The following is a 23,360-nucleotide window of genomic DNA, read 5'->3' as shown; positions in this document are numbered from 1 at the left end:
AGGATTTGTTCACTAAACAGAAGTGTGATTCTAAATGTTATGCCCTTAACTATAAAGTTTAAAATACATGATGCAAAAACTGACACAACTGAAAGGAGAAATAGAAACATCCATTATTCTTTTTGAAGATTTCAAATTTTATCTGAGAAATTCCTGGAAATACTAAATAGGAAATCAATAAGGAAATAAAGATCTAAACAATATTTAACTCTGTTTACTTGACATACATAGAACATCTCATCCAGTGATTGCACATGAAATGTTCATTTTCACTGCACATAGGCAGTTCACCAAATAGGTCATATTCTTGGTCAAAACAAACTTTAAGAAGTTGAAAGGAATTGAAATGGTGCAAAATACATTCTCTGAACATAGTAGAATTAAACTAGAAATTTGTACCAGAAAGATAGAAGAAAATTCTCCAAATACTTGGAAACTAAAAACACTCTTCTAAATAACGCATACCCATTCTGTATGCTGAAAAATGCAAAACATTGATAAATCAAGGACAAATAAATGGAGTGACGTACTATGTTCATGATACTCAAAATAGTAAAGATGTTAATTATCCTCAAATTGATTACATAGGTTGAGTGCAATTCCAGTCAAAATCTTGGCAGAATATCTTAACTATATAGAAAACCAGATTTAATTTTTTTTTACTTTTTATTTTTTTTTTGTCTTTTTTTTTTTTTTTTTTTTAGGGCCGTACCTGTGGCACATGGAGGTTTCCAGGCTAGGAGGTGAATCAGAGTTATAGCCACCAGCCTACACCACAGCCACAACAATGCCAGATCTGAGTCTCATCTGTGACCTACACTACACCTCACAGCAATGCCGGATTCTTAACCCACTGAGCAAGGCCAGGGATCGAACCTGTGTCCTCATGGATATTAGTCAGATTTGTTTCCGCTGAACCACAATGGGAACTCCTAGAAAATCTGATTTTAAACATTATATGGAAAGGCAAAGGAATTAGAACTGCCAAAGCAATTATGAAAGTGAAAAACAAAATTAGGAATTATACTACTGAATTTAGAACTCATTATAAAGCTATAGTAATAAGATAATGTGGTGTTAGTTATAGGGTAGACACATAGATAAATGGAACTGAACAGAGAGATTTATCTACACAGTCAACTGATTTTTTTTTTTTAATCCAGAAATTTATCCACAGGCAACTGATTTTTTTTTTTTAATGCAAAAAAAAGCAGACACTTCAATGGGGAAAAGACAGTTTTTTCAACCATGTTGAAACACTTAGATATATGCATGCAAAAAAAGAAACTCAGTTTCAACATCATTCTCCTTATTCAAAGATTAACTTTAAATGAATAATCTAAACTCACAGCATTAAATCATAAACTTTCAGAAAAACACAGAAGAAAATCTTTGTTACCTAGAAGTAAGCAAGATGTTACTAGATGTGACACCAAATTAATAAATTTCTCTTTGGAGTTCCCGTCGTGGCGCAGTGGTTAACGAATCTGACTAGGAACCATGAGGTTGTGGGTTCGGTCTCTGCCCTTGCTCAGTGGGTTAAGGATCTGGCGTTGCTGTGAGCTGTGGTGTAGGTTGCAGATGTGGCTCGGATCCCGCATTGTGGCTCTGGTGTAGGCTGGCGGCGACAGCTCCAATTCGACCCCTAGCCTGGGAACCTCCATACGCTGAGGGAGCGGCCCAAGAAATAGCAAAAAGACAAAAAAGACAAAAAACAAACAAACAAACAACAAAAACCAACTAAATTTCTCTTCATCTAAATTCGGTATTTTTGCTTTGCAGACTCTTTTAAGAAAATGAAAATACAGGTTATGAACTGGGAGAAAATACTTGCAGATCATACATCTGACAAAAGGACTTGCATTCAGAATTTAAAAGAATATTTAAAATTTAAGAAAATAACCAACTTAGTTTTTAAAATGGGCAAAGGCTTAAACAGATACTTGTTCAAAGGAGATATAAAGGTGGAAAACTAGCAAATGAAAAGATATTCAACATCATTAGCCATTTGGGAAATGTGAGTAAAACCAAGGCGAGGGAGTACTATACAACTATTAAAATGGCTAAAATTGAAATATACCGACAATAACACTCAGTGCTTGAAAGGATGTGGAAAAAGGAGAACTCTTGTACATTGTTGGTAGGAATGACAAATGTATAGCCACTTTTTTTCTACAACATGGAAGGAAGTTCCTTATAAATTTACACATACATTTAGTATATAACCTAATTGTATTTGGTAGCATTTATCTCAGAAAAATGAAAACTTAACATCCACATGAAAACCTATACACAAATTTGTATAGTAGATTATCTGTAATTGCTATAAACTGGAAACTACACAAATACCCTTCAGGGGGTAATAGATAAACAACTATGGTACATCATACAACGGAATACTATTCAGCAGTGAAAAAGGAATAAACCCTTTATACATACTACAGTAACAGTGAGTCTCAAATGCATTGTGCTAGTTGAAATAAACCAGACTCAAAAGATTAAATACTGTGTGATTTCATTTACATGTAATTCTGGGAAAGATGACACTGTAGGACAGCATTTGCCAGGAGCTCAAGATGGGGTAGGATTTAAGACTCAAGGTATAAAAGGTTGAGGAAACTCTATCTTGATTTTGATAGTGGTCACTTGAATCTATAGATGTACTAAAATTCATAGAATGAAACACCAAAAAAAAAAAAGTTGATTTTACTATCTGATGATTTTTAAAATGTGAGGAGTAAAAGAAATACTTGGACATAAAGACTGTAAAACTGACAAATCTGCTGTATATCTCCAGTTCACAGTGTTTTAATGTGGAACAGGAGAAAACAAAAACTGTAAACTTGTTCCATTTGAAAATCATACACATTTCCAAGCCACTGGAGGAAAACAGGATTTAGAAGCAAAAAGTCAAAAAGAAAACAATAAAAGTTGGAAAAGGTGAAATCAGATGTCACCCACTGCCCTTTAACAAGAGCAGCATTAATCACTTCTGAAGGGGCTCAGAGGCCCTTAGTGTCACCTAGCAGTCATATAGTGAGACTCTTCCCACCTGTTCACTAGGGATCAAAGGTAAACTGTGGCATCACCAGACCCTGAAGAGAGGACTCGAATTGGAGCCCACAGGAATGTTCAAAGATCCTGCAATCCCTTGTGGTGAAGATACTAGTGAGAGACAGCCCATGACTTTGGCCTGCTTGGAACAATGCCAGACTCCCCCCCCCCCCCCCACCTTTCTGCCCTCCACCACTGGCCCTTGCAGAATTTGCTATGCTGAAAAGAGAGTGTGTCGATGCTCAATAATTATAAGGGAAAGAATAAAGTGTTGAAAATGTAAGAAACCAGGCTAAGCTGTAGCACACTATGCTCCATAAACAGGCCTGATCCAGAAAGAACTGATTAGACTCAGCCTGGTGTAATGATGCAGCTGAAAAAGTCACAGAAGGGGCTGGAGGCTGTGAGAGCTTGTCAGTTCAGGGACCTGCTCCTGCTGCTGGAGGTCCATAGCACAGGTGGAACTCTGTCTTACTATCATTTGGAGGCCTCACAGCGTCTTATGATACTCAGGAGCCCAAATCATTTGGAGGCCTCACAGCGTCTTATGATACTCAGGAGCCCAAATCTAGATCCGTGAGTTTAGAATGAGGCAAGACAAGATTTATGTCCCTGTGATGTATGGAGGACCATATATTTGATTAGGTCAGCAAAATACCTAAATGATACAGAGAAAAAAGTAATCACACTGGCTACGATTATTACGGTAGGCCGGCTGTTTTCTGATGAGCTTTCTCAGGTTGTGTGGGGCAGGGAAGAACTTGGGACATACTATAAGCCCAGGTGTTGTCCCAACTTGACATGTAGCCTGAAGCAATTGCCCATTGTATTCCAATTTAGAACTCCCATAATCCCACAACTCAAACCCAGAAAATGAGGCCAGAAAGATGCAGCGACTGCACAGTCATTTAGTGCCCAAACTGGAATCTTCTGATTCCAGGGTCAGGGAACAGAGAAAAAAAAAATGTTTCTAAGCTTATAGGCCTGACTTTTGAGGGAAAAGTTTGCTTCCTTGAGGGGAAAATTAGGTAGATTAGACAGGCAGACTCAGATACTCAGTAAAGTTATTTTTCTTTTACCTCAACATAGGACAATGCATAGAACAACATCTACTGGAGAGGAGATATAAGAAAACGTCCCTTGTCAGGCACAAAGCGACAAGACATTATTATATCCCAAGTACATGAGTTGTAATTGGCTGGGGGTGGTTCTTATCTAGCACTTTTGGAGAGTGGCTTTCACAGAGGAGCTCAGACTAGAGATTGCTATTAGTATGGCAGAAAATTAGAAACGACAAATTTTACACTGAAACAAAAAGGTATAAGGTAAACTTTATTTATGAAAGGGAAAAGACATGGTGAAAAGAATATATGATGCTGTTGACATAGAACAAGTAAAGTGTCTAGAAGAAGACAGAGAATTTAGAGATTGTAATTCTTAGTAGTCACCTAAGATCAAGTTGCCTCTTTTGTAACTAAAGATGTCAGAACCAACAAAACTTCTAACTCTCCTTTCCCTTCCTGGGTAAGTTCCCATCACTAGCTTTCTTTGTCCCCAGAGTATCCTGAGGCTTTCCTGTTAATCTTTCTACCTGTTTAGTGTAGTAGAGTGCCTGATATATAGCAGGTACTCCATAGAGTCTTGCTGTGTAAGTTGGTAATGCTAACTTTGTAAACTGTAAAGGAACACATAAATACAAAGGATTACTATATTTGTTGAGAGGATGCCTCCCCGAAGCTATCTTATCTCCCAGGCACAGAAGCCAGTTATCATGCCTCATGGGAGCAGAAGGAACTTTTAACCTCAACTGTCCATTTCTGTCTGGGGGAGTTAGTTGAGTCAAACTCAGGGGAACATGGACCCTGTAGGTTGGCACCTGAGTAGGATCCCTAAAATGAGGTTGTACTAGGTGCCATCATTATTTAGAGGGCCCAGGAGTAAACTTCCAGCAAATCATAGCCAAGGAAGGAAACCAATGTCAGCTTGAGAGAAACATGATCAAGAAAAGGACTCAAGGTGTAAGTGAGAAAGCCTGGGCAGGGTCTGAGGAGGTTAGAAACAGGTGGAAGCTGTGATGCAAGATAGGAGGAAGATAAATTTTTCTTGAACAGTGGTGAGGAAGATAGGCTCTGGGAACAGGTACCCAGTCTAAAAGCCTGGGTCAAACTATATATAACTATATATAAGAATAAAAAGCATAATAGAAATACCCACTAGTTTTCTTCCCTTCAATTTTCCATTTATATCTGGACACATCTTGGGACATATGCATGTGTGAATATATATATATATAATCTTTTTTCCTAAGTTACTGAAATCTTCCCAAACTAAAACATTAACATGATCATGACAAGCTAATCATTTAACTTATTCCAAAAAGGCAGTGTTTTGTTTTTTTAAAAGCAATGCCTAAAGAAAAAGCCTGACTCTACCACTATCTGTGAGTATGAACTCCTCTCTTTAAGTGAGCCAGTTTTGGAAGGAGACAGCATGTGCCTGGGAGAGAGCTCTCCAGTCTCTGACTTGGAGCCACATACAACCTTGTCCAGAGAACTCCGGGCCCCTCGGAGTAACTAACATGTAGGGAAGACTTCTCATATGGGAGATGCTTCCAAGGGCTGTGGTATTAAGAAATGCAAGTTCTAATTCTGGTTCTGCCTCTTACCTATCCTGTAACCACCAGTGAATTCACTCTCTAAGACTGAGTTTTCTCACCAATAAAATGAGAATAATAGCATTTAGCTCATAAGATTGTTGTGGGGGAGATAAATGGGAGAAATAGTATTTCCCTGACAGGAAGTAAGTGCTCCATAAGTATTTGATACTATTGCAATTTTGCATATTAGCTAAGCATTAGGCACTGTCAGAAATACCAAATGTAGAAGAGACGCCAAGATCACTGCTAAAGTATGTGAACGAAAGCTGCAGGATGCTCTCCTCTGTTCTTTGGGAGTGAGCAGTCCATGTTTAATTCGAAAGAACCATTGGGAGTTGGTTGAATTACAAACTTCGAGAAGAAGGATATGTGTATTCAGTTGGAAACAACTCTCAGGAAGGACAGACACCTCACATAGGAGGGGAGCAATACAGAGGATGGTTATATAGCATGGGAAAGGGGCAGCTAATTCTAGCATCGTTTATAAACCACATTCGGGGCCATGGGACCACTGCCAACCTCTGTCTTGCCTCCTACAAAATTGGCTTCTGTTTACACAGAGTCCTTGTCAGTTCTGTTTAGTTTTCACTAGCCCATGAAAGGGAAGTTCACCAAGCCCAGGGCCCTTTATTCTAACGTGATTAAAATTTTGGTGGGTAGGAAACCAAACTCCAACAATTAAATACATACAGCATATGAAGAATACCAAGTTAATAGAGTGTTTAATGATCTCTAAATGAGTAAAAGCTGGTTCCTTATTGTAGATGGCAATAAATCCAACCCCAGGAACCTGGTGTGGTTTTCCAAACAAACTAGATTTATAGTACGGCTCAGAAAACAGAAAGACAGCTCCGTGATGCAGGCCCTAACTTGTTCTTCTTTGAAATAAATAATGAATCCTCACTGAAAATTATGTTGGCTCAGAGACGCAGGTAGGCAGACATACATCAAAATATTGAAAAGATGGGCCTCAGATAAATGGCTCACACAGAACTTCTATTTGGGTCCATAGAAGGACTCAATAGTCCTTTCACCTTTTGCATCAAAAAACCACTAACTTTCTGAAATGAGCAAACGAAACTGTACCACTGCTCTTTCATCTCTTTTCTACCCAAATGAACTGAATATTCAGGAGTTAAATTCCCTTCTGTGGCTCTTGCAGTCCCCCTAGAATAGAGCTCTAAAAGGAGACAGGCAGCTGTTTCAGAAACACATGAGGCAATAATCAGCCAACATTGCTTACCAAAGCACAAAGCTCCTGGGAACACAAGTCATTATTCAAATCAGCCCCAAACTCTCTTTGAGATTCTCAAACTGAAAAAGTGGGCTGGAACCTTCAAAATCTCTCTGTAAATTTTGTTCAAAATAAAGTGTCCGATATTTTTTTTCTCTTCAGTGTTACAGAAATGCTAGGGCAGACATACAGAATTTCAGAATCCGGTATAAAGAGCTTCAGAAAGCAGCAGATGCATTATTTCTAGACAGATGACTGGTTCAGTTCTGATTTCCATGGCTGATCTCTCCCCTTCTCTCAAAAAGAGAGGTCCTAGATTCAAGTGCAAAAGCTTTGCCACACGCTGGCAAACATTAGGTGTTAGTAAAATGGATCTTATCTGGTCTCTGCTGCTTAAAAGCCTTCACTGGAACAACACTGTCCCCCTGCAGGTTAACAAGTGCAAACTCTTGTCTGACCCAAAGACCCTTCTTAATATTGCAACATACCTTTCCAAACTTGGTTCACTCACTCCTGCCCCCTGGTCCTTCTTCACAACCACATCGAGCTTTCGCCTGTGTCTGCATCCTCACTCATATTCTTCCTTCTGTCCCAAGTGGCCTCAGTCTTCGCTTGGCAAATTCCCACTGGTCCTCTAAGACCTATTTGAGTCACTTCATCTCTGAAGCCTTCCCTGGTAGTCTCAGAAAGAGACAGCTACTTCCTTCATTGCCCCCACTATAGGGTCAAGTCTAAGGGAGCACTTTATAATATACTTGTTTGAGGGTTTGCCTTCCCAGCAAACCCCTCCAGGCAAGGACTTTGGCTTATGTCCAGCAAGAGACTGACTACTTGCAAGTCTGAAGAAATATTTGCTGAATAAATATTGAATTAAAATATGGATAAGTCTAGAAGCAGTGAAGAAAACAGGTCATGTGTGGTATTTTCATCTCATGTGTGTGTGTATGTGTGTGGGTTACTAAAGGAAGAGACGTGCAATTTAATCATAATCAGGAATCTTTTTCTTGGAAAATTAATATAACACTTTTATGGCTAGTGCCTATTTTTTTTTTGAAGGATTCCATTTCTCATGGACAAGAGAAAAATATGTAGAGACCTTGAGAGTTTAACAGAATAATGATAAGGTTTCATATGTAAGAGGAATTCTCTTTTCCTTAAAAAAATTATCAGACTCTGGAGTTCCCATTGTGGTGCAGTGGAAATGAATCCGACTAGGAACCATGAGGTGTGGGTTCCATCCCTGGCCTCCCTCAGTGGGTTAAGGATCTGGCGTTGCCGTGACGTGCGGTGTAGGTTGTAGACACAGCTTGGATCCTGCATTGTTGTGGCTGTGACTGTGGCCAGCAGCTGTAGCTCCACTTGGACCCCTAGCCTGGGAGCTTCCATGTGCCATGAGTGTGGCCCTAAAAAGCAAAAAAAAAAAAAAACAAAAAACAGACTCTAATAAGACAATATAGATATTTTTTCCATAAGGGTTAGTGATCAGAGATGTCTACCTTCTGGTGTCTCTGTTACTTGGGAATTTCTATGTAGGTTTGTCTCACAGAACAGAATTTATATATATGTCTTTTGTTAAGGCTGCACCCATGGCCTAAGGCAGTTCCCAGGCTAGGGGTCAAATCAGAGCTGTAGCTGCTACTGGCCTATGCCACAGCCACAGCCACAGCAATGTGGAATCCAAGCCATGTCTGTGAACTACACCACAGCTCACAGCAACACCCAATCTCCAACCCACTGAGGCTAGGGATCAAACCCATGTCCTCCTAGATACTAGTCTGGTTTGTTACCGCTGAGCCATGACAGGAACTCCAGAAATTTTTGTAATGGTGGTGGTTCTTAGACCACCACGTTGTTGGAGCAGGTCATCAAGAGATGCACCTTGGCTGCTAGTTCACCCATGAGCTGGACCGAGGCAATCACAGGTTCCTCACTCCCTCCTTAAAATATATGCTCTGCCCACTGTTTCCACAGCTGGAGTCATTTCAAGAATGCAGCCTTGAGATGGTATTGTGTTGTTGAGTGTGTATGGGTGGCATACCTGACTGAAACCAGTTAAGTCCTTTACATAAACTTTTAAGATTCTGGTGGGCAGTGGGGAGATCTCATCTTGAGGCTACCCAAGAGGAGCCTCGTATGTCAGTTCCCTTGCTTATTAAATCTACCACCTACCAATCAGGAGTGATCTCTCCATTCTTTGATTTCCTCTTCCCCTCTGTGTATGGGAGCAACTAACACACATCAAAGGGGATCTTTCCATTAAATTGTACCAAAGGAGCTTATATAAAGACAATTTGCATGAAGGTGGTCTCAGAGCATGGCTTCTCAGGTGGCATTGCAGTGCACTGCTGAGAGAGAGCCTTGGGAGAAGAGAAGCTTGTGTGGCAGAGGTCATGTGGATGAAAGTGCTGGAGAGCTGGGGTGGGTAGAGGGGAGGGTGAGGAGTGGAAGGGTGGCACAGCAGAAGTCTAGTCCAAAGTAGGTTGCCCCCAACTGGATGTGGAGCTTCGAACAAGGGAATTCCTGTCAGCAGTTTGGTTCTAGATTTGTTGGACTAGATCTCTAAAGCACTTCTGAAGTCACCTACTCCTAGAATAAAAGTTGTTCTTAGAGATCACTTTAGAGATTTTGTCAACTTTTCCTCATTTTCAGGCTATGTAATTTATTTTTCCTAATTTTTATGCACATTAAACATTTATGTTGACCTGCTTTATAGAGCTATTTTGTAATTTTATAATTGGCAGTGATTTGACTTTAGAAATTTCCCAGGAGTGAGATATAGTTTCTCTGAATATTTGCCCATATCCAGTTAAGGGAATAAAAATATAAATTTATAACAAGATGAAGAGGCTATAACATTTACAAAGTACACATTATGTGCCAGTCACTGTATATGCTTTATCTAAAATGGTTCTTATAATAATTATGCCAAAGCTATGATTTTACCCTGATTTTACATTGAGGAGACTGAGCATTGTCTAAGATCACTCAACTCAGTTCATACTTGAGCAACCTCCTTCCTCCTTTCCAACAGAATATATATATATATATTGCACAAAGGGAATGAATACTAAAGACAAAAGTACCAAAAATAGAGCTCTTGTGTCCAATCCCTTTTAGTCTACAGCTGCTTTACTTTTTTGCTAGGTTTTAGTTTCAAAAATGGTGATTTTTATCACTAGCTAGTCCCAATTCATAGATGTGTTATGAAGTTCATAGAATAAAATATTACATCTTGGAGTTCCCGTCGTAGCGCAGTGGTTAACGAATCCGACAAGGAACCATGAGGTTGCGGGTTCGGTCCCTGCCCTTGCTCAGTGGGTTAAGGATCCAGCATTGCCGTGAGCTGTGGTGTAGGTTGCAGACGCGGCTCGGATCCCGCGTTGCTGTGGCTCTGGCGTAGGCCGGTGGCTACAGCTCCGATTCAACCCCTAGCCTGGGAACCTCCATATGCCGCGGGAGCGGCCCAAGAAATAGCAACAATAACAACAACAAAAAGACAAAAGACAAAAAAAAAAATAAAATAATAAAATAAAATAAAATAAAATATTACATCTTTTCAAATAATATAAATACTACTTAAATTCCCAGATCTTGTAAAGAGGCAGTTTGAACAGTAGTTGAGGCAGACATCTCAGGTTCACCTGAATCCTGGCTCTGATATTTATCATGTAAGTGACCTTGGAAAAGTTACTTATTCTCTCTGTGCTTTAGATTCTCCATCTATAAAATGGGGGTAATAAAAGCAGCTAATAGTTATGGGATTCATAGCAAAGTAACATACATGAATATACAATGAATATTTCAGTGCCTCACATATAGGATCCATGTAATAAATGTCAGCTGTTATTAGCAGTATTTTCTCTCTAGGTTCAAGTGCTATGAGAGCAAAGTCCTTGTATGCCTTGTTCCACATAGTGTCTTCAGCACCTGGGCCAATGGCTGACAGCTGGAAACATTTAATAAATAGTTGTTGAATCCATATAACAGGCACACGCATTCATATCACTGCAGCTTTCTTTCTACTGGACTATACACACTTTTTTTTTGATGTTTCATATGTAACTCAATATTTTAATTGATTTTTAACCATTCTTTTTTTTTTTTTTTTTTTTTACTGTACAGCATGGGGACCCAGTTACACATACATGTACACATTCTGTTTTTGCACATTATCGTGCTCCGTCATAAGTGACTAGACATAATTCCCAGTCCTACACAGCAGGATCTCATTGCTAATCCATCCCAAAGGCAATAGTTTGTATCTCTTAACCCCAAGTTCCCCAACCACCCCACTCCCTCCCCTTCCCCCTCCCCCTTGGCAACCACAAGTCTATTCTGCAAGTCCATGATTTTCTTTTCTGTGGAAAGGTTCATTTGTGCCTTATATTGGATTCCAGATATGTGATATCATATGGTATTTGTATTTCTCTTTCTGACTTATTTCACTCAGTATGAGAGTCTCTAGTCCTGTCCATGTTGCTGCAAATGGCATTATTTCATACTTTTTTATGGCTGAGTAGTATTCCATCGTGTGTATATACCACATCTTCCTAATCCAATCGTCTGTCGATGGACATTTGGGTTGTTTCCATGGCTATTGTGAATAGTGCTGCAACGAACATGTGGGTGCATGTGTCTTTTGTAAGGAAAGTTTTGTCTGGATTGGGAAAGAGTGGGGTTGCTGGGTCATATGGTATTTCCATGTATAGATTTCTAAGTTATCTCCATACTAATCTCCAGAGTGATTGTACCAGCTTACACTTCCACCAACAGTGCAGGAGGATTCCCTTTTCTCCATACCCCCTCCAGCATTTTTTTATGTGTGGACTTATTAATGATGGCCATTCTGATTGGTGTGAGGTGGTATCTCATGGTAGTTTTGACTTGCATTTCTCTAATAATCAGTGATGTTGAGCATTTTTTCATGTGTTTGTCGGCCATCTGTACATCTTCCTTGGAAAAATGTCTATTCAGGTCTTTTTGTCCATTTTTCCATTGGGTTGTTGGCTTTTTTGCTGATGAGTTATATAAGTTGTTTGTATATTCTAGAGATTAAGCCCTTGTCAGTTGCATCATTTGAAACTATTTTCTCTCATTCTGTACGTTGTCTTTTTGTTTTCTTTTTGGTTTCCTTTGCTGTGCAAAAGCTTGTCAGTTTGATGAGGTCCCATTGGTTTATTTTTGCTCTTATTTCTGTTGCTTTGGGAGACTGACCTGAGAAAATGTTCATAAGATTGATGTCAGAGAATGTTTTGCCTATGTTCTCTTCCAGGAGTTGGATGGTGTCTTGTATTATATTTAAGTCTTTAAGCCATTTCAAGTTTGTTTTCGTGCATGGTGTGAGGGTGTGTTCTCGTTTCATTGCTTTGCATGCAGCTGTCTAGGTTTCCCAGCAATGCTTGCTGAAAAGACTTTCTTTTTCCCATTTTATGTTCTTGCCTTCTTTGTCAAAGATTAATTGACTATAGGTGTATGGGTTTATTTCTGGGTTCTCTGTTCTGTTTCATTTGTTTGTATGTCTGTTTTGGTACCAGTACCATACTGTCTTGATGACTGTGGCTTTGTAAAATGCCTGAAGTCTGGGAGAGTTATGCCTCAGGATTGCTTTGGCAATTCTGGGTCTTTTGTGGTTCCATATAAATTTTTGGATTGTTTTTTCTAGTTCTGTGAAAAGTGTCCTGGGTAATTTGATAGGGATTGCATTGAATCTGTAGATTGCTTTGGGTAGTATAGCCATTTTTACAGTATTAATTTTTCCACCTCAGGAACATGGAATATCTTTACATTTCTTCACATCTTCTTTAATTTCCTTGATTAAAGTTTTATAGTTCTCAGCATATAAGTTCTTTACCTCCTTGGTCAGGTGTATTCCCAGGTATTTGATTTTTTTGGTTGCAATTTTAAAAGCTTTTTTTTTTTGTATTCCTTTTCTAATATTTCATTGTTAGTATACAGAAATGAGACTTATTTCTGAATGTTAATCTTATATCTTGATACTTTGCTGAATTTGTTGATCAGTTCAAGTAGTTTTTGGGTTGAGTCCTTAGGATTTTCTGTGTATAGTATCATGTTGCCTGTATACAGTGACAGTTTTACTTCTTCTCTTCCTATTTGGATGCCTCTTATTTCTTTTGTTTGATTGCTGTGGCTAGGACTTCCATTACTCTGTTGAATAACAGCTGTGAGAGTGGACATCCTTGTCTTGTTCCAGATTTCAGTGGAAAGGCTCTCAATTTTTCTCCATTGAGTATTATATTTGCTGTGGGTTTGTTATAAATGGCTTTGATTATGTTAAGGTATGTTCCCTTTATACCCACTTTGGTAAGAGTTTTTATAATAAATGAATGTTGGACTTTGTCACATGCTTTTTCTGCATCTGTTGAGATGATCATGTGGTTTTTGACTTTTCTTTTATTAATGTGGTGTGTGATGGTGATTGATTTGCATATGTTAAACCATCACTGTGTACCTTGGATGAATCCCACGTGGTTGTGGTGTACAATCTTTTTTATATTTTGTTGGATTCGGATGGCTAAAATTTTGTTAAGAATTTTTGTGTCTGTATTCATCAAAGATATTGGCCTACAGTTTTCTTTTTTGACAGTATCTTTGTCTGGTTTTGGAATTAGGGTGATGGTGGCATCATAGAATGTCTTTGAGGGTGTTCCTTCTTCTTCAACCTTTTGAAGAAGTTTAAGGAGGATGGGTATAACTTCCTCTTTGTATGTTTGGTAGAATTTGCCTGTGAAGCCATCTGCTCCTGGGCTTTTATTTGTTGGGAGTGTTTTTATGACATCTCCCATTTCATTTCTAGTGATTGGGCTGTTCAGTTGATTTATTTCTTCTTGATTCAGTTTTGGCAGGCTGTACATCTCTAGAAAGTTGTCCGTTTCTTCCAGATTGTCAAATTTGTTGGCATACAATTTTTCATAGTATTCTCTCATGGTTTTTTGTATTTCTGTAATATCTGTTGTGACTTCTCCTTTTTCATTTCTTATTTTGTTTATTTGGGTTTTTTCTTTCCTCTTCTTGGTGAGTCTATATACACACTATTAATTTAGGACTATTGAGTCTCTTGGGATAGGTTTCCAAAATAACAGGTGAATTTTTAATCAGTCCCACATTCCACCCCTTATACATAACATCTACAGATTATAGCATCTAGGTGGTTAGGCCCCCTAATTATGTTAATCTTTTTTTTTTTTTTGTCTTTTGTCTTTTTTTTGTTGTTGTTGTTGTTGTTGTTGTTGCTATTTTCTTGGGCCGCTCCCGCGGCATATGGAGGTTCCCAGGCTAGGGGTTGAATCGGAGCTGTAGCCACCGGCCTACGCCAGAGCCACAGCAAAACGGGATCCGAGCCACGTCTGCAACCTACACCACAGCTCACGGCAATGCTGGATCCTTAACCCACTGAGCAAGGGCAGGGACCGAACCCGCAACCTCATGGTTCCTAGTCGGATTTGTTAACCACTGCGCCACGACGGGAACTCCTAATTATGTTAATCTTATTATTTCCTATTGAGGAAAAATGACATGGAGCTAGCAGATATGCTGTTAGTCTGGTTTGCATAAGGACGCTAAGGTACGGACACCCTAAAATTTAGGAGTCACAATAGAAGCATTACACCTATAACATCAGGGTAGAAAACATAGAGTATTTGTCTACTCCTTAGATAGTGATGTCAGCAAGCATCTTGTCTTATGGGGAAAAGATGGAACCAAGGGAACCAACATTTGATGTGTATTGCTCATACCAGATAATCGATATTAGCTCATCCCCATAACAACATTTCATTTTACAACTTCCCACATTACAAATGTGGAATCAGAGGTTCAGAGAAATTAAATAATTTGCCCAAGGAAATATAACATGATTTGAAAGGAGGTCATCTTATTTCAAAACTAGTTCTTTCTCCATTAAAGCCAAGCCTGATATGTGGAAAATTCTCAGTAAATGGCAAGTCTTAAAGAAAATGTTATTTTAACTCTATTTTTTCTGACTTGCCAGAGATAATAGTGGAAACAATGCTTGGTGTATTCTTGATTTTAAGTGGAACTTTCAGTCTTTTCTGATGACTCAGTCTTCTCTGGCTTTTGGGGGTGGAACTGGGCTCCCTGGTGGAAGGGGCTGTACTTACTGAGAGATTCCTTGTAGCCCAAGTGAAGCTAATCTGGAAGTTGGTTCTTAGTCTGTGGTTTCCCAAAAAATTGCATAAGAAGCCCAAGGAATACCTAATGGAATGCTCATGTCTTGCCTGACCCCCAACAAAATAGAATAGGGATTAGGCCTGGAGCCCTCATTAAAAAGACCACGAGGGGGTTCTGATATATAATAACATTTTATGAACAAAATCTAGGACTTTGGGGGACCCTGTACCTACTTGACCACAGGGACAGGTTTTGCACATTCTGAGTCTGGAGGAGCTGCTAGAGCGTCTCTGAATGAGGACAAGGTCTTCCTGAGCTCATATACCAGGGCTTCCTTCGGCTGTGAGGAATGGTGAAGTCTGGCCTCTTGGTTAGAAGATAGTAGAGATTCTGTTTTGAGAGGAGAGTCAGGCCAGGCCAAGAGGAAGAGTGGACTGGGACTTCACAAGGGGACGTAGCTGTGATAGGAGTTTGGTGAGCTCAGGATTAGTTAGGTTCTCTCTGTGCAAGATGACAGAAGAAAAACAACAGGTGCAGACTAAATGCCAGGCATGATATTAAGAATTTTGCCTCAGAGACGGGATTAAGATGGCAGAATAGAAGGACTGGAGCTCAACTTCTCTCCTAAAAACAACAAAATTCACAACTAAATACTGAGCACTCTTTACCCAAATGGACTGGAAACCTTAAAAAAGATATCCTACTCCAGAAGAAAAAGAGGAGGACACATCAAAAGGTAGGAGGGGCGATTTCGTGGTATAAACAACCCCATACCTCCTGGGTGGGAAGCTCCACAGACTGGAAACTAACTGGTTCACAGAGACTCACCTACAGGAGTGAGAGTTCTGAGCCCCACATCCAACTCTCACGTGTTGGAATCTGGCACAGGGAGAAAGAGCCCTTGGAGCATCTGGCATTGAAGGCCAGTGGCGCTTGTATGCAGGAGCTCCACAGGACTGGGGGAAATGGAGGCCCTATTCTTAAAAGGTGCACACAGACTTTCACATGCACTGGGTCTCAGGGCAAAGCAAAGTTTCCATAGGAATCTGGGTCAAATCTGACTGCAGTTCTTGGAAGACATCCTGGGAAAACAGGAGTGTTGTCACGGAAGGACATTGAAAGCAAAGCTCTCGGGAATATTCAGCAGCAGTGCCTTTCTCTGGAGGTGGCCATTTTGGGAAAATCTGGCCCCACCCATCAGTCAGGGCTGAGAAGCCCCAGGGCAAACAACAACCCAGGTGGGATCACAACCCCAACCCCTCAGGCACACAGCTTCCTCTAATCCCATCCAGAGACTAAGCCCCACCCACCAGAGGGATTAGAATCGGCTCCATCTACCAGGGGGCAGGCATCAGCCCCTTCCATCAGGAAGCCTACAGCAAACCCCCCATACCAACTTCAGCCACAGGGGGGCAGACATCAGAAGTTAAGAGAGGCTACAACTCTATTATCTGTAAAAAGGTCACCACACCAAAAACCTATAAAAATGAAAAGACAGAGAATTATAACTCAGATGAGGGAGAAAAGAAAAACCCCAGAAAATCAGCTGAGCGAGGAGGAGATTCTCAGCCTCCAGGAAAAAGACTTTAGACTATTGATGCTGAAGATAATGCAAGACATTGGAAATCAACTGGAGGTAAAGATGGATAACTTACAGGAAACACTGACCAAAGAGATACAAGATATAAACCTTAAACAAGAAGAGATGCAAAATACAATAACTGAAATACAGAATTCACTAGAAGCAGCTAACAGCAGAATACAGGAGGCAGAAGAATGAATAAGCGAGGTGGAGGACAGATTAGCGGAAATTACAGATGCGGAACAGAAGAGAAAAAAGACTGAAAGGAAATGAAGAGAGTTTCAGAGAACTCTGGGACAATGTGAAACTCACCGACATCCGTATGATAGGGGTGCCAGAAGGAGAAGAGAGAGAAGGGGACCGAAAAAATATTCCAAGTGATAATAGCTGAAAACTTCCCTAATATGGGGAAGAAATCACTCACTTGAATCCAGGAAGCACAATGACTATCATGTAAAATAAACCCAAGGAGGAACACCCCGAGACACATGTTAATTAAACTGACCAAAATTAAAGTCAAAGAGAAAATCTTGAAAGCAGCTAGGGAAAAGAAACAAATAACATATAAGGAATCCCTGTAAGTTTATCGGCATATTTTTCAGCAGAAACTCTGCAGGCCAGAAGGGAGTGGCATGATATACTTAATGTGATGAAAGGAAAAACCCTCCAACCAAGATTACTTTAGTCAGCAAGGCTCTCATTAAGATTTGAAGGAGAAATAAAAACCTTTACAGATAACCAAAAGTTGAGAGAATTGAGCAACACTAAACCAGCCTTACAACAAATACTAAAGGAACTTCTACAGGTAGAAAAGAACAAGAGAAGAAGGAAAGAAAAAAGAACAGCAAAAACAAATCCAAAGCAATTAATAAAATGGCAATAAGAACATACATATCAATAATTACCTTAAATGTTAATGGACTAAATGCCCCAACCAAGAGACATGGACTGGCTGAATGGATACAAAAACAAGGTCCATATATATGCTGTCTTCAAGAGACCCACTTCACTTCTAGGGACACATACAAATTGAAAGTGAGAGGATGGAAGAAAATATTTCATGAAAACGGAGATCAAAAGAAAGCTGGAATAGCAATACTCATATCAGACAAAATAGGCTTTAAAATGAATATTTTAAGGGACAAAGAAGGACATTACATAATGATCAAAGTATCAATCCAAGTAGAAGATATAACAGTTTTAAATATCTACACACCCAACCTAGGTTCACCACAATACATAAGGCAACTGCTAACAACCTTAAAAGGACAAATCAACAATAACGCAGTCATAGTGGGGGACTTTAACACCCCACTTACAGCAATGGACAGATCATCCAGACACAAAATCAATAGGAAACACAGGCCCTGAATGATGCATTAAACCGGATGGACTTAATAGGTATTAATAGGACAGTCCATCCAAAAGCAACAGAATATGCATTCTCTCAAGTTTACATGGAACGTTCTCTAAGATTGATCACATCATGGGCTACAAATTCAACCATGATAACTTTTAAGAAAATTGAAATCATATCAAGCATCTTTTCCGACCACAACACTATACAACTGGAAATCAACAATAAGAAAAAAACTGCAAAAAGCACAAACACGTGGAAACTGAAAAAACATGCTACTAAACACCCAATGGATCACTGAAGAGGAAATTAAAAAATATCTAGCAGCAAATGACAATGAAGATTCCACACTCTAAAACCTATGGGATGTGGCAAACGCCGTTCTAAGAGCAATACGAGCCCACCTCAGGAAACAAGGAAAAGCTCAAATAAACAAGCTAACTTTACATCTAAAGCAGCTGGAGAGAGAAGAACAGACAAGACCTAAAGTTAGTAGAAGGAAAGAAATCATAAAGATCAGGGCAGAAATCAATGAAATAGAAATGCAGAAAACCATGGAAAAGATCGATGAAACAAAAAGCTGGTTCCTTGAAAAGATCAATAAAATTGATAAACCCTTAGGCAGACTTATCAAGCAAAAAAAGAGAGAGGACTCAAATCAATAAAATTAGAAATGGAAAAGGAGAAGTAACAACAAACATCACAGAAATACAAAGGACCGTAAGAGACTACTATATGCAGCTATATGCCAAGAAAACGGAAAACCTAGGAGAAATGGACAAATTCTTAGAAAAGTACAATCTTCCAAGACTAAACCAAGATGAAATAGAAAAGATGAATGGACCCATCACAGGAACTGAAATTGAAAATGTGATTAAAAAACTTCCAACAAACAAAAGTCCAGGACCAGATGGCTTCACAGGCGAATTCTATCAAACATTTAGAGAAGAGCTAACACCCATCCTTCTGAAACTATTCCAAAAAATTGCATAGGAACGGACACTCCCAAAATCATTCTATGAGGCCACCATCAGCCTGATACCAAAACCAGACAAAGATACCACAATAAACAAAAACCATAGGCCAATATCACTGATGAACAGAGATGCAAAAATCCTCAACAAAATACTAGCAAACCGCATCCAACAATACATTAAAAGCATTGTACATCATGATCAAGTGGGATTTATCCCAGGGATGCAAGTGTTCTTCAATATCCGGAAATCCATCAGTGTGATACACCACATTAACAAACTGAAGAATAAAAACCATATGATCCTCTCAATAGACGTGGAAAAAGCCTTTCACAAAATCCAACACCCATTTCTGATAAAAACTCTTCAGAAAGTGGGCACAATGGGAACCTACCTCAACATAATAAAGGCCATATATGGCAAACCCACAGCTAACATCATCCTCAATGGTGAAAAACTGAAAGAATTCCCACTGAGATCAGGAACAAGACAAGGACGTCTGCTCTCGCCACTAGAATTCAACATAGTTTTGCAAGTCCTAGCCACAGCCATCAGAGAAGTAAAAGAAATAAAAGGAATCCAAATTGGGAAGGAAGAAGTAAAACTATCACTATTTGCAGACGACATGATACTATACCTAGAGAATCCTAAAGACTCTACCAGAAAACTGTTAGAGCTCATCAATGAATTTGGCAAAGTCGCAGGATACAAAATTAATACACAGAAATCGACAGCATTTCTATACACTAACAATGAAGCAGCAGAAAAGAAATTAGGGAAGCAAACCCGTTTCCCATTGCATCCAAAAGAATAAAATACCTAGGAGTAAACCTACCTAAAGAGACAAAAGACCTGTACTCTGAGAACTATAAGCCACTGATGAAAGAAATCAAAGATGACACAAATAGATGGAAAGCTATACCATGCTCGTGGATTGGAAGAGTCAATATTATCAAAATGACTATACTACCCAAGGCAATCTACAGATTCAATGCAATCCCTATCAAATTACCAAGGACATTTTTCACAGAACTCGAACAAAACATTTTAAAGTTTGATTGGAAGCACAAAAGACCCAGAATAGCCAAAGACATCCTGAAAAAGAAAAATGGAGCTGGAGGAATCAGGCTCCTGGACTTCAGACTCTACTACAAAGCAGCAATCATCAAAACCGTATGGTACTGGCACAAAGACAGAAATATAGATCAGTGGAACAGGATAGAAAGCCCAGAATTCAACCCATGCACCTACAGCCAACTAATCTATGACAAAGAAGTCAAGAATATACAATGGAGAAAGGACAGCTTGTTCAATAAGTGGTGCTGGGAAAACTGGACAGCCACATGGAAAAGAATGAAATTAGAACACTCCCTAACACCATACACAAAAATAATCTCCAAATGAATTAAAGACCTAGATATAAGACCAGACACTATCAAACTCTTAGAGGAAAACATAGGCCAAACACTCTGTCATAAACAATAGCAACATCTTCTCAGATGCACCTCTTAGAGTAATGACAGTAAAAACAAAAATAAACAAACGGGACCTAATCAAACTTAAAAATTTCTGCACAGCAATGGAAACCCTAAACAACACGAAAAGGCAACCCACAGAATGGGAGAAAATCTTTGCAAGTGAATCAACTGACAAGGGATTAATCTCCAAAATTTATAAACACCTCCTTCTGCTCAATACCAAAAAAACAAACAACCCCATCAAAAAATGGGCAGAAGATCTAAACTGAGAGTTCTCCGAAGAAGACATACAGATGGCCAAGAAACACATGAAAAGATGTTCAACATCAGTCATTACTAGAGAAATGCAAATCAAAACCACTGTGAAGTACCACCTTACACCAGCCAGAATGGCCATCATCAAAAAGGCTACAAACAATAAGTGTTGGAGAGGGTGTAGAGAAAAACGAACCCTATTACACTGTTGGCGGGATTGTAAATTGGTGCAACTACTGTGGAAAGCAGTATGGAGATTCCTCAGAAAACTAAACATAGAACTACCATTTGATCCAGCAATCCTACTCCTGGGCATCTATCCAGAGAAGACCGTGACTCGCCAAGACACATGTACTCCTATGTTCATTGCAGCATTATTGCAATAGCCAAGACATGGAAACAACCTAAATGTCCATCGATAGAGGAGTGGATCAAGAAGAGTGGTACATATACACAATGGAATATTACTCAGCCATTAAAAGGAATGAAGTAATGGCATTTTTAGCAACATGGATGGACCTAGAAATTATCATGCTAAATGAAGTCAGCCATACAATGAGACACCAACATCAAATGCTTTCACTGACACGTGGAATCTGAAAAAAGGACAGACTGAACTTCTTTGCAGAACAGATGCTGACTCACAGACATTGAAAAACTTATGGTCTCTGGAGGAGACAGTTTGGGGGGTGAGGGTATGTGCTTGGGCTGTGGGATGGAAATCCTGTGAAATCAGATTGTTATGATCACTATACAACTACAGATGTGATAAATTCATTTGAATAATAATAAAAAAAGAACCTGAACTCAAAAAAAAATTTTTTTGCCTGTATTATGGAATTTAATCTTCACAATTGAAATGTATACAAATATACACCATTCACAAAGGGCCATTATGTGGTGGTGAAGCATTTGTGCTCTGCAAGACCTGGGTTTGAATTTTGACTATTTGTGAGTGTCATTTTCTCACCTCTCAGACATTCAGTTTTCTTTTCTATGAAATCATAGTATCTACTTCATATGGTTATTGTGAAATTGAATGTAATGAAAAATTTTTAAGCTAATGATGTAATGTAATTAGCTTTGTTTTTGGTATATAGTATGTGCTCAGTTAACATCCTTTTGATGGCTAGCTCCATGAAGGCAAATCCAAGGCTATTCACTTCATCACTGGGCCCCCAGCTCCTTGTGCATAGTAGTCACTCAACAAATATGAAATTTGCATTGTATATATATATGAGTGCATAATGAATGTAACAGAGATAGCAGTTGAAGGCCAGGGCCTTACCAGAGACATAGGAAGCCAATTAATAATGTCAGTATTAAAATGAGGTCTAAATATTAAAATAAGCAAGATCCTTAGGGAAGACTGAAAACTTTCAAAATTTCCTCCCTACCCCATTTAGTACCAGAAAGAATTTGAATATTTTGATTAGCTTTCATATGCAAAATGGCTTTTCTTTGTTGCCTTAATCACAAACTCCTACACACACACCCACACACACACCCTTACACACCTAATTGAGTTAGGAACTCTGTGATAACATCCTTGTTTCCTGGTTATGGGCCCAGGTATAACCTCCAGTATAAACATGGGAGAAACACAGGCTGTTTTCCTCTAGCTGGCATGCAAATCTGGAATTTAGAATTAGTGAGGTTTGCAGTGAGGAGCGTGAGAATTATGTCCCTCTGTTAAGGTTCTCTCCAAAGTCACTGACTATGGCTCTGTCTCTGTTCCCCATCTAGATATGAGTGGCTAAGGGATTGTGAGGGGGAAAGGAAGACATGAGAAGTTCAGAAGTGATTGTAATTTGGAATCTGGGGCTTTGTGAAAACCTTACTCTGTGAATGAAGTGGAGCTGGGGCCCTGCTTTATTCCTATGGCCTGAGACTGCCATCAGGTTAACATAATTCATTCCAGTGATAATTTTGATTTAACTGTCACTGGAATATACTTCAGATTCCTGGGGGCAACTACTAGGACTGGGAAACTGTATATGTAGGGCATAGAAAGGGGCCCCGTGACTGGTTTGGGCTGGTTTGGGGCCTGTGGCTGGTTTGGGCTGGTTTGGGGCCTGTGGCTTTGTGCACCTTCAGGGATCAGAAAAGGCAAGCATACGTTTCTAGGACATAGGCTAGGATTTAAGTACATGGCAGAAATTGCTTTTTATCCTACACAGCTCTAAAAGCCTTTGGAAGATAACTGTGAATTATAGACAAGGATCTTATCCACATAATCTTGGTTACCTTATCTATAAAAATGGAGGAAATATTTTCTCCAGCCATTTTAGTGAAGATGAAATAAGATCTACATTCAGTTGCTTAATTGAGCAGTACCAATAAAATCCTGAGGAGACTGGTAAACAAGTACCAGAACTACTTAAACTGCTGTGTTGATGTGTTAATTAAAAAAAAATGTTTCCACTAAAATAGAATTTTTAGTTGACAATTCTCTTGTTTAATTTGAAGTTAATGAACTTAACTGAACAAAATTCTATTATTTAAAAATATTCTGTAGTTTATATTTTTACTACTTCAGAGTGCCCTTTCTGATGTTTAATTGAGTTAGGGAGTCTTACTCTGTAAAAAAAAAAAAAAAAAAAAAAAATTGAGTTTCTAAAA

General features: G+C 39.2%; 2 protein-coding genes across 13 annotated transcripts in view; one reads left to right on the top strand and one right to left on the bottom strand.

Moving 5' to 3' along the window:
• Positions 1–23,360, top strand: part of LOC106505750 (uncharacterized) — a 742,696-nt gene that overhangs the window by 135,545 nt on the left and 583,791 nt on the right. The gene's annotated exons all lie outside the window — the stretch shown is intronic.
• KCNMB2 (potassium calcium-activated channel subfamily M regulatory beta subunit 2) overlaps positions 1–23,360 on the bottom strand; it is a 313,395-nt gene that overhangs the window by 139,881 nt on the left and 150,154 nt on the right. Inside the window, exon 1 of one of the 5 annotated variants that reach the window (XM_005670002.4) lies at positions 7,433–7,665. The exons of the other annotated variants lie outside the window; for them this stretch is intronic. The gene's annotated coding sequence lies outside the window, so the exon portion shown is untranslated. Of the gene's footprint in view, positions 1–7,432; positions 7,666–23,360 lie in introns of those variants that run through there. 5 annotated transcript variants of the gene reach the window in all.

Source organism: Sus scrofa, chromosome 13 (genome assembly GCF_054392235.1).
Source record: "Sus scrofa isolate SSC_HxYL_T2T_F1_AM1 chromosome 13, Sscrofa_HxYL_maternal_Yorkshire_Landrace_v2.0, whole genome shotgun sequence".
Lineage (NCBI taxonomy): Eukaryota > Metazoa > Chordata > Mammalia > Artiodactyla > Suidae > Sus > Sus scrofa.
The sequence above is the reverse complement of the archived record's forward strand: the minus strand, read 5'-3'. Positions and strand labels throughout refer to the sequence as shown.